Source organism: Zingiber officinale, chromosome 5B, assembly GCF_018446385.1.
Source record: "Zingiber officinale cultivar Zhangliang chromosome 5B, Zo_v1.1, whole genome shotgun sequence".
Taxonomy (NCBI): domain Eukaryota; kingdom Viridiplantae; phylum Streptophyta; class Magnoliopsida; order Zingiberales; family Zingiberaceae; genus Zingiber; species Zingiber officinale.
Window position 1 is genome coordinate 138,007,586 of NC_055995.1, and position 6,906 is coordinate 138,014,491.

Genomic DNA, 6,906 nt, shown 5'->3' on the forward strand with positions numbered 1-6,906 from the left:
AGACGTCGAAGAATTCTCAGGGTTAGCGCTAATGGTTAATCATCAGCTGGAAGAAGAGTCAAGCTCAGAAATGAGCATTGCTGAAGGGAGAGGAACATCAGAAGAAGAAAACTGTGATAAAGGGGGAGCTACGGATATACAGGTAAGTGAGGTACGTAATCTAACTCTCAAGCAGTTCTTTCAGTTGATTAAATCTCTTTCTAAAGACTTACTTAAATTAGAAAATAAGAACGTTGATTTAAGTAAATTGCTAGACAATTTAAAATTAGAAAATGATCATTTGAAAATGCAAATTGAAAAATTGAAATCTACTGCATGTTCATATGTTTTTCAAAAATCTAAATTAAGGATTTATGGAAAATTAAATTGGTACATTAGAAAACATCAGGGACAACTTAGGAAAATTCCTAGAAACTATATACCTCCTAAGTTTTTAAATAATCTAGTATGAAGGAACCTTTATTGGGTTCCAAAATCCGTTTTAGACTGATTTTTTTTAAATTAAGGCTTTCAAAAGAAAAATTAAACAGATAATTTCTTTTGAGGCTTTGTCTAAGGAAGTGGTTGTTGCTCCAATAACCAAGAAGGCCTAGTGCCTCGCCACGACTTGGAAGTCAAAATATTGAAATGAAATGTTTAGTTAACTTCTTATTAAAACATTAAAATTTAAATTAAATAATGCTTTAAAATTGTTTTTCATACTTAGGGAAATATTCTTGCTTAGAATTTTTACTTGGAAAATCTTTAGAACTATTTTTGCCTAAGTTGAAAAGTCTCCTAAAGTTAAATTTTTTTTTTGGTTTAACTTAAAAATTTTTTGCAAAAACTTAAGAACTTTTTTGAAAATCTTTTTCAAATCTCCTCTTAATTAACTTAGAATTTATTTTGAAATATTTGGTACCCCGTTTTTTGCTGTGATCAAAGGGGGAGAAATGGGTACAAGTTAAGTTTAGGGGGAATTAAAACTAACTTTGGTTAATTTTTTTATGCTTTTTCAACATTTAGTATTAGATCTAAATTTTATGCTTATTGCAATTTAGTTTAATTGCAAACTTAGACTTTAAATGTTAGTTTTGTAATTTCTTTAAATTACCACTTGTCTGTTTTTACCCTAACTTAAACTTGAGTTGATGTACATCAAAAAGGGGGATATTGTTGAACCCCGTGATTATTTTGATGTGATCAACCAAGTTTAGGTTATGTCCTGTTGTTATTTGATCCCTGTGTCTAAGTGTGCAGGAGCTTAGGAGCGCAGGAGGTCGAGCGGAAGACGCAGCTAGCGAGAAGGACGACACGGGAAGGGAGCCGACAGGCTTGGTGCGTCCGAAGGACGAGAGAGCTGCGGAAGAGTACATCGGTGGACGAGAAAAACGTGCACGACGTTCGAGGGACATAAAGCTAGGACGGAAGCCTGCTCGAGGAGAAGACCGAAAATTGGGTTAGGGTGAGCCCTATTTCGGTTGGCCGGAATCACCCAAAAGAACGGAGCTTCGGAAGTCAAAGCGAAGGAACACTATAAGAAAATCAACATTTAGCTACGATTTTTTTTCGTCGCTAAACCCATTTTTTCGTCCTTAATCATCATTTGCTGCGAAAATAATTCATCGCTATTATCGTCGCAATAAGCTTGTCGTAAACTATATTTAGCGACGATTATTAATATTTCGTCGCTAACAAGTTACCAACGATTTAGCAAAATATCGTCGCAAAACTTTTTAGAAATTTTGTTGGGCACAGTTAGGGACGACTTTAAAGAAAATCGTTGTTAGCGACGATTTTCTCCAAAATTGTCGCTAACCTTTTTTTTAAATAATTATTTATTTTTAAAAAATATTTATTTATTTTTTTAAAAAATATTTTTTTAAAAAAAATATTTATTTTCATTCATATCCTATATACAAATTCATAAACAAACTCACAAATAACTCATATTTCTACATCATCAAGTTCACAAAACATTCACAACTCTAACAACATTCACAAAAAACTCATACAACTCTAACAACACAATAAATAAATAACACAACTCTATCAACAAGTAACAAATTCACAAGTCTAACAACAAGTAACACAACCAATAAAAATCACACCATCAAGTTCACATCCAAAGAACTTATTATGATGGAGAATTATAACATTTGAATCAATATATGCACCAAAAGCTTAAAAGAGAACATTTCTGCTTATGACACTATCTCAGCTAGGGGCAACTTCGACGAAACTCATTCAGGAGTGCTCTAAGTACTAAGCCACAAAGTTTCGTCAGTCTCCTTGTGCTCAAAATCAGGATATTTCTCGTTTGGCTACATATTAAGAAAAAAAGAGTAAAAAAGGATGCAGTAAAATAAATATCATATTAATTAATGGTTATACCTTTGTTGATATGTAGTCCACCAGTCATTTGGATTATCGATTAGGTTCTTCCACGAATTTTCTATCAGTGGGAACTTAAAGCTAAAAGTCAAGAAAATAAACAAAAAAAACAAGTTACAAACTCTTTCACAAACCCATTGATTATCAAAAGATATGATTTGCTTCAACTGAATCTAAGTCTCTCCAATTCAAGTGTGCTTTCTTCTCAATATAATCTGGTTAATCATTAAATAAAAATTTAATGAATAGCAAAGAAAGTTTTAAACTAAACCTAATGAATAACAATCCTAAAGTATTCAACAAAAACCTAATCTAATCTAACACACTTCATCTAACTTAATCACAAGAACAAACATCAACAAAACAAGAATTGCATGAAATTAAACTAGCATAATTGCAACGAATGTAGGAGAAAAAGTGGTTGGGAAATTTCATCGAACACCTAATATGCATCCCTAATATGCATCTACCAATTCAAGCCTAAAGCATGCAATTTGAAACATGGGAGGTTAATGTCATTACAATTCAACAATCAACTCAACATTAATCAACCATCAACACATCAATAATCAACAGTCAACATATAAAGACATCACCCAAACTTACGGAAGTGAACGGACACAGTTGCGGATGGAGCTTCGGAAGGGGCTGATTAAAGCACGGAAGGAGGGCCTCTTCTGTTCTAACCTGAAGAGAAGAGGGGTTGTCAGAAGATAAAGTGGATGCCCACTTCTCTTCTAAACCAAAGAGGAGACGGAAGAGGGGTTGTCATATGCGGATCAGAACGGAGGACGAATCCTCTTCTTCTAACCCAAAGAGGTGGACTACCAGAGATGGATGGAGCGAGTTGTCAGGTCTTCCTTCTTCTAACCTGAAGAGGTGGATGGACGGATGATGAAGAAGCTCCTCTTGTCTTCTAACCCGAAGAGAAGAAGGGGCTGTGGATGTGGAGCCGGTGGTGGAAATGAAGCTCTCCGAAGGTGGCTGTCGGTTTTCCCTCTTTTAATCCGAAGAGGAGAGGAGGTGGCCTGATGGTGGTGATGAAGTGGAGAGTAGGCTCTCTCCTCTTCTAACTTGAAGAGGAGAGGTGAGGGAGAGTCGGAGAGGAGAAGCGGAGGAGGTTGTGCATGGCGGCGTCGAGGAAAATCCCCAGGGTTTATATATTTTTTTGCGTATGTTAGCGATGAAATTCTAAATTTCGTCGCTAACATATGTTAGCCACAAAATTTTAAATTTCGTCGCTAACATATGTTAGCGACAAATTTGACTAATTTCGTCGCTACTGCTAAATGTTAGCGACGAATCTGACGAATTCGTCGCTAATGCTAAATATCAAAACCCTAATACATGTTAGTGGCGAATTTGACAAATTCATCACTAAATGATATTAGCGACGAATTTGTCGAATTCGGCGCTAATAAAACACATTAGCGATGAATTTGATAAATTCGTCGCTAATATTTGTTTTTGTTAGCGACGAATTTATATTTCGCTATTAATAATAATATTTAGCTACGAAATATTATTTCGTCGCTAATAATTCGTCGCTATTTTACTTATTTCTTGTAGTGGAAAAAGTGAGCTGGAATTCAAGCTCAAGGCGCCTTCATCAAAGCTTGAAGGCGCCTTCAATGCTTGTTGGAGGCGCCTCGAACCTAGTCAAAGTGGCCATTAAGCTATCGGATAAAGTTTTATCCGTTGACTTGATTAGAGGCGCCTTAAACCTTGTTGGAGGTGCCTTGGACCCTCGGGATAGACTTTCCAGGAGCTATATAAAGGCCCTTGGAGTTAGGAAATATTCATCAATTGTTCAATCAACTCTGTATTCATTTCCGATCAATAGTTCTGAGATGTTAGAGTGTAAAAGGCTTCTCCGCCTTCAGTAAAGGAGATTTTTTCTAGTGCATTTTTCTTTGCCCTAGATTAACAACCTTCTTGGTTGTAACCAGGTTAACTGTTGAGTCTCTATTTTATTTCTGTTTCTTTATTTCAGTTACTTTATTACTGCTATTGCATTTTTGAGTTGAAAGCACGAGGAGGGTATAGTTTTATTTTTTTTCAGGCAATTAACCCCCCTCTTGCCGACCCCGCTGCACCAACAGAAACTACGTATACCAAACTAAATACATAAAAGAAATAATTAGAAAATTTGTTATGAAAAACTCTAAAGAACTAAAAACACCTATGATAATTAACATAACTCTAGATAATGATCCAAATGGTAAATTAGTTGAGTTAAAGTACTATAGAAGCATGGTAGGTAACTTACTATACTTAACTACAAGCAGACTTGACATATTATTTGCAGTTAGTATTGTTAAGATCAAAAGAGATTTAGATATCTCCACAATGGCATGATATTGTTCACTTTAGGCCTAAGCCCTTATGATTTTATTTTTGGGCTCTACCCAAAAGGTCTCATACTAATGGAGATATCTTTCCCTTATAAATCCATGATCTTTTCCATGTGTTTTTAATGTGGGACTATGTTTGCAACCTTGCAACCCCAACAATCTCCCCTCAAATAGAGGACCACAGGCCCCCCCTCAAGCATCGGGTCACTCTTGACCTGCTCAGGGCCTCCCTTCAAGCATCGAATCACTCTTGATCTGCTCAAGGCCTCTCCTCAAGTATCGAGTCACTGACCTGCTCAAGGTCTCCTCTATTTTGTTCAAGGTTTCACCCACATAGTTCAATCTTGGATTATGGCTCTGGCTCATGCTTTTTCTGGCAATTAGTCTGGTGAAGAGTGACCTCGCTTTGATACCAATTGTTAAGACCAAATAGGATTTAGATATCTCCACAATGGCATAATATTATTCACTTTGGCCTAAACCCTCATGATTTTGCTCTTATGCTCTGATTAAAAGGGTCTATACCTATAGAGATGTCTTTCCCTTATAAAGTCATGATTTTTTCAATGTGTTTTTAATGTGAGACTATTTTTGCAACCTTGCAACCCCAACAAGTATGTGTGCTTGATATCAAACATGTACTAAAGAATCTCACCTATCTTATATTAAAAAAAATAATTAAATATTTAAAATGAACCATTAATGTAGGAATGTGGTATCTAAGAACATCACATTTTTAATTAGTTGGTTATTCAAATTCATATTATGTCAGCTATAAGTTAGATAGAAAGAGTACAAGACAACTACTAGGATCTTCTTTAGTTAGCTGGTTTAGTAGAAAATAATATTATGTTGTCTTATCTACTACTGAAGTTGAATACATAGCAATAGACGAATGTATAGCTCAATTGTTATGAATGTTCCATACTTTAAAAGACTTTAATTTAGACTATAAAAATTTACATTGATAATATAAGTTCTATAAACCTAACTAAAAATCTAGTTCATCACTCTAGAACAAAATACATAGAAGTTAAATATTATTTCGTTAGAGATCGTGTCAATAAAGGAAATATAGAAGTTAATTATATTGAATCTAAATCCAACTTAGCTGATATATTTACAAAACCTTTACTTGAAACTAAATTTAGTAACTTGAGAAGATAATTAGGCATGTGCTTTATAGATTAGTTTTCTTCATTTCATAACATATTTTTGAAAAATTATTAATAAATTTTTCAAAATTGACTTCAAAATATTTTATCTTTTTGGAGTAGCCTAGGTTTTTCCGTAGACTTAAAGGCTCCTATAGTTTTAGCAGCCAACATTTCACAAGCACGGTAAAATACCTTGCTTGTGTATTTTAAAACATAGAATGGTGTAAGATGCTTAGAACTTAGCCTAAAATTTTAGATGCTTATGTCAGTGCATCGCTATAAATTTGGGCTTTAAACAAATTACATTGATCAATTTGAGTAATCTGGCTAGTAACAAACTAGTTTGAATCAATAGCTCAAACTGACCAACCTGAATCAGCAGTTGCTATAGTATGGTAGTCAGCTAAGTATAATGGTTGGATATTTCATCATAAGGATATTTTTTTTAGTTTTCAAATCATGCTTAGACTAGTAGGAATATATCAAATTAAGGGGAGCATTCTATACTTAAATATTTTCTAACCATGTATTTGGATATTATTTAATTTGCAAGTTTTCAAAATCTTATTATCGACTTATTTTCCAAATTTCTTTATTCTACATTTTAAATTTTCAAGTCTTGGAAAATTTAATACTTAAATTTTATAACTATATTTTAAACACTCAAGAAATTTTGACCTTCAAAATTTAACCTTTTGATTCAATACATCTTGTTCAAAAAATTTCCCTTGGAATTTTACATAGTCTATTTTTAAAAAAATTTAAGCCTTCTAAAATCATTTGACATGAAATTTTTAAAAAATTAAACTTAATTCTTCTTCAACCTTAATTTTTTTGTGAAATGTTTTCAAAACTTATGTTAACAAAATTTTGTTTCAAAAATTTTCCAAGTCCAACACTTATTTTTCTTACGTAATCTTTATGGATGTTGGTTCTCCTATTTTTGATGTATGTCAAAGGAGAAGAGACAATGAATTTAGGGGAAGTTAATCAACTCAAGGGAAGAGTTAAGTTATAATGTT

At 33.7% G+C, this 6,906-nt stretch overlaps 1 long non-coding RNA gene across 1 annotated transcript; it reads right to left on the minus strand.

Moving 5' to 3' along the window:
• Positions 1–1,920: 1,920 nt before the first annotated feature.
• LOC121987927 lies at positions 1,921–3,552 on the minus strand. The gene is made up of 3 exons (XR_006113765.1): positions 2,980–3,552; positions 2,374–2,454; positions 1,921–2,303 (listed from the first exon to the last, which is right to left on the minus strand). It is a non-coding gene; the product is annotated as an uncharacterized LOC121987927 (long non-coding RNA).
• Between the last annotated feature and the right edge of the window lie 3,354 nt (positions 3,553–6,906).